We start from the raw sequence: 6,000 nt of genomic DNA on the forward strand, positions 1-6,000 counted from the left end.
TGGCCCGTTAACCCAATGGGGAAGTGATGATATCAGCTTGCCCAGCGTATTTTCAGCTCTTTTTCCAAAAAGACTGCCATAGTCGAGGTTCGAACCCCTAACCTCTCGCTTAACCGACACACCACCAAACCATTCCGCTGTAACTTACTTTTATGAATTAAACCACAACTTAATTTTTTTTATTCTTATTTCTGTTTGTTTCCATTTTCTTTTTCTTCATAATAAAACCCACTTACTAACTTAATCATCATAATATTATCATCACATCATACAATTTCATTATCCTACGCTAATCATCATCATAAATCATATATCACGATCGATCTCCATCATTGTTATATTTATATTAACATCATCATCATTAACGTGAACATCATCATTTTAATCGTTATCTAAATATCATCACCTAACCATCTGACGGTCATAACCGTTTGCATCCTCATCAAACATCGTTAACACATCGTATTATCATCCTCACTCTCACTTATCCCCTATCATCATCATCTTAACTCCTTTGTTTCACATTTAAAAGAAACGGAAGCTAGAAGTAGCAAGCAGTAGCGAAACAAAACAAATATAGTGAGTTTTAGTCGTGGGTTTGGTAAGTGCAAGTAGTCCAATTGGGTTTGAAAGAGCCCATTTAATATTCCAATTGTTTTATTAAACGAATCCATCAACTAGCCCATTAACATTAGTCAATTAGGGTGTCAGTTTATATTAAAATATAGTAACAGAATTATTGGAACTGCAGTCAGCATTCACGTCATCTTCCATAACATAAAACATCATCATTATCGATATTTTATATTCGTGATAATTTAATCATTATCATTGAACACTATACCTCATTTTCTTCCTCAATACTGGTACTGTAGTAGGAAAAGGAAACCATAATAGCAGCTGCAGTCCATCAGAAAGGTGTAGCAGCAGCAGCCTTTCGTGTAGATGGGTTCATTGGTGATTTAAAGGTGTTCCTGGTTCGAGCAGGGACAGAACAAGCAGGTGTGGTTTGGATTTCATGAAGTAGGAGGTAGAGAAGAGATGGTGGTTTGAGCTTGGTTTGAAACAGGAAGATAGTTTAACCGGAGCACTAGACCATTATTTTCCAGCTTCAAATACAAACGGGTTGGTTTAGTTGTAGGTTTAGGGTAGATATGGAAGATAGAGAAAAAATGGGTTTGTTGATGGTGATGAACAAGAAGAAACAAGAATTGGTTTTCGGGTTGTGATGATGGCCAGTTGTGGGTGTTTAAGGTGGTTGTCTTGGTGTCTTCGTTTGAAATAAAATAAAAATGTAGATGTAGTGGCTTGCAACTCCTTGAGTTCGATGATGGTGGTGATGTGGTGGATCAAGGTGGAAGAAGGTGGTGATCATGGTTGGTAACCGTGGTGATTATGGGTGTTGGTGGGTGTTGATCTCGACTAGAAACAGAAACATGTTTAAGATGGGAATGGTACTCGGGTTCTATCTATCTTGTATATGTATGTACATATATAAAAGAGATGATAAGATAATTGAGAAAGAAAAATCAAAAGCAACATAGTAAAACAATATAACAACTTAATTCTCGTGAATTCTTGTTGGAAAGGAATTACTTAAAACAGTAACACATTATAATACCTTTACCTATTCAATCACGGATAATCAACTGAACATAAATATATATTATAATAATAAATATAGTACTATAATATGTCTTGTGAAACAAAAATAAAAAAATAGGATAGCAGCCGGATCAGTTGGATCTTTCTGTCGACATGATAATTTCGGACTATCATTTCGTTTTCCGTTGTTAATTAGTGGCGAATAGAAGTGTTCGAAAAATCCCAAATTTTTATATTAACTATCTTTATTTATTCTAATCAATATTGTATTAAAATCAAACATTAACTGATTAAAATTATTAAATAAAAATTAAATTAATTATTAGCTCCCAACCCCAAGTAGAAATACTTAAATGTTAAAACTGATCAAATAGATTCTAATTTTATTTTTAACAAAGCTATAATTCATATAACTTATTTTCGGATCACCTTTTATTTTTACAATCATATAAGTTTGAATTCAACTTGTCTAAATAACCATCGAACGATAAACGGGTGCTACAATCAATTACTAAAAAATTTCGAAACCGTCTATATATATATTCAATATACTTATATATATATATATATATATATATATATATATATATATATATATATAGATTTATTTTAAATAATAAATCTTATCATTTCTTATTTTATTTTACATATTTTATTTCTAACAATTAAATCTTAATATTGTATCCAAATATATTTCAAATTATTATATATGTTTATATATTTAAATATATATGTATTTAATTTTAAATAGTTGTTCGTGAATCGTCGAGACTGGTCAAAGGTTAAATGAATGTAATGAAACAGTTCAAAAATTTTTGAGACTCAGGATTACAGACTTTGCTTATCGTGTCGAATTCATATAAAGATTAAGTTTAAATTTGGTCGGAAATTTCCGGGTCGTCACAGTACCTACCCGTTAAAGAAATTTCGTCCCGAAATTTGATCGAGGTCGCCATGGCTAATAATAAAAAATGTTTTCATGACGATTATGAGTTGATAAATAGAGTTTTATCAACATTGAGTAATATTGATAAAATAATTCGATTACTCGAAGTGTACGAGTGAAACTATCATAACAGATTAAGATAGAGATTTAACTTTTGACGTAGTCACGGTGGATTTTCGGAATTCAAGAAATTTAAAGATAATCTTCGAAATCTATAAAAGATTTTATTTTTCGGTAATTAAGGAAATTATGATCCTCTTTAATTAATTGCGGTCAATCTGCTTCGATTGCTATGTCTGATATTTCCATTATAAATTAAACTCTTCCGTTCCATTGTTTTCATAATTCCTATACTTTCTTCCTCCATTCATACTTCCAAAATATTGTGGAAATGCTCCATCCAGCTCTGATTCTTGATATTTTCATAACTATCGCCTCTGTCATTCTTCTTTTCCATTTACCGCCGGAGGAATCTATTCACTTCTACTATTACCTTGGGGTTATAGTATAGTTCATTCTCCTATGTCTTTATATTACCATACGTATTGATATACATGGTTTGTAATTCCTGTGTTGTTGTTGGGCTTTATATTTTCCCTTATATTTAGAAGTTCCATGCTTTTGTTTTCTCTTCCCGACTTCAAGTCATACGAACAATTGTCCAGAATTCGTAGGTATGAAGTTTCGATTGATCATAATGTTCTAAGCAGGAAGGAACGTAATAGCACGATGTTAAATTACCAGGATCACGGAGTATAGAACTATCAAGATTATATTTTCTTGATTTGGTTAGAGGTTAAGTAGAATGAAAGAGTTATGTAACATGGCACATGATGAGGGTATAATCTATGAACCATCATCACGTTCCATTAGAAATTCAGCATGACTTACTGTAATATAATCACGTTGGCCGGACGTCATTATATTATACTAACTCATGCTTCAATCCCCAATACTTCTCCAGAAATCATTCATAACTTATACTTAAATTTTACAGAAGATTCCATTATAATGAAATACAGAAACCACGAAGAGGTATATAATTTCGGACAAAAATATTTATGAAAATATCCTCAGAAATATCGAAGATATTTATGATGATATTCTGGAATTTCTAAGTTCGAAGGTTGATAAAGAAAAATTTTCCGCAAGATTTTAACATGAGTATGGAACAAGATATTCTCTAACGATTTCATCGGATCCAGAATTATCTGGGTTCTTTGAATATAGGGTTTGGTCCTTGTATTTTTCCTTGGTCTCCTTCATGGTTAGCTCAATCCATTTTTCAGTACCAAATTTTCTATTGAGCGTTCCCAACATTCCATTCTTTATTATCAAACTTTTGGCCATTTAGACCATCTACAATTTTGCTGTTTCCTCTGCATTTAATGCTACCGTATCTGAATCATCGGTTATCAATCTGAGGTGGTTTTTAGAGAATTGTGTTTTTAGATGATTAAACGCTGATTGTAATCGTCAAGATACAAAGGATGTTTAAGATGAAATAAAGTGGCAAACTTGAAGAAATGTTTAGTTGTAGAAGATGTAGCTTATTAACGATCTTTTAAACCAAAATGTGTTATAATTTATATTTCCTACTCTTTTAATACTTTTTAATTGTTCAAGGCTAGTAGTCCAATGTTAGTAGTCCAATAGTCCAATAGTCCAATAGTCCAATATATAATCTTAGAATTTAAAATATTTAAGATTAGAAGATGATGAAGAAATTTTACGTAGTTAATTAATTGGTTACTAATCAATTTTATTTTGTTCATTATGCCACTTGTCAAATATTGACTTGGATTCTGATCGGTCAAAATCCGAGTATAAAATTGAATTTGGATTAAAATAGTTGTTCTTTGGTGAACGGATACATATATGTGTGGATTTGAACAGTATTATTAATGATTGCTGAATCTGAATTGAAGACTGTACAGTGTACTTATTAATGTGAAATCTAAATATTTATCGGGTATTACCTACCCGTTAAAATATTCTCATCATTAATATTTTGTACAGAAGAATTTTTAATTACCATCTTTATGAAAATATACTTACATATATATTTTCTTCAGATGTAATCATGGATTTAATGGCTCAATAAGATATTAATCTTATTTGATTTATCGTTAGAACGAGAATACATAATCTTTAAGACTTTAGAGATTACATAATCGCCATGTAGAACGAAGATAATTGATGTAGATTGATATGTAGAACAAAGATAAAGTAGATAGAACGATATGTAGAACGAAGATTATGCACGAGGTATAGTTTGTGATGTTGAGGCGCGTGTTGTTTGTGATACTGTTGTTGCCGGTGATGTTGCTGAAGCTGGTAATTTTGCACCATATTCTCCAAAATCATTACTCGGGCGTGAAGCTCGTTGAATTCTTTGATTACTCCGGGATGATTGGCGGTTGAAACAAGCGGGTGAATAAGGTTTATAATTGTAGATATTATGTAATCGTTGTGAAATATCATGGCAATGAGGGTGAAAATGGTGTTTCGGATAGGTTTGCCAGTAAGTGCTTCAGGTTTTTCGCCAAGAGAAAAATTTGGTTGATGGAAAGGATCGCCTTCCTCTCGTTTCCATTGATTATGTCGACTACGAACTCAGCCCCAATTCATCCAGAATTGATGATGGCTGATTGGTTGATCAATTCCGGTTACACTGCTTTCGGAGCTCGAGTGGAAATCTATATCGAAATAGCTATCGGAATCCAAGGAACTTGAACAGGTAACAGAATTCATCTTGCATGGTTAGATAAAGGATTTTCGATATGGAATGATTTTCGGATATCGGATGATATTCTAATTATATAGAATACCTAATACCTATATATAGTACAGAAGATCCCGTAGATTACGGAGGGAATTAAGGAAACGTGCCAGACAAGGTCTAATGTGATGGGATATGAATTTGTCTGTACACCATCTATGCAATAATTGCAATAAGACTTGTCGAGACTGAAAATGATAGGTAGATATTTTTCGTCAAAGAACGGTAAGCAAAAATTTTGACATGCAGACCAGGTTCAAGTCCAGACTTATTAATGTATCCTAATAACTACTAGGCAGAAGTCCAGACTCATTAATGCATCCTAACAACTACTAGTTAGACACACTAATGCAAGACCTGGTTCGCTACGACCACCGCTCTGATACCACCTGTAGAGACCCGTCCTAATCCATAAGGATGAATACAATAACATATGATTATATTGCGAGGTATTTGACCTCTAAATGATATATTTTATATACATTGCATTCGTTTTTAAAGACAAACTTTCATTTCATCGAAAGTTGACAGGCATGCATACCATTTCATAATTTCCAAACTATAAATGACCTAATCTGTCATTTACTTAATAATAATCATTATTGAACTCAACGACTTGAATGCAACGTCTTTTGAAATATGCCATGAATGACTCCAAGTAATATCT

This window comes from Rutidosis leptorrhynchoides, chromosome 9, assembly GCF_046630445.1.
Source record: "Rutidosis leptorrhynchoides isolate AG116_Rl617_1_P2 chromosome 9, CSIRO_AGI_Rlap_v1, whole genome shotgun sequence".
In the NCBI taxonomy this organism is placed as follows: domain Eukaryota; kingdom Viridiplantae; phylum Streptophyta; class Magnoliopsida; order Asterales; family Asteraceae; genus Rutidosis; species Rutidosis leptorrhynchoides.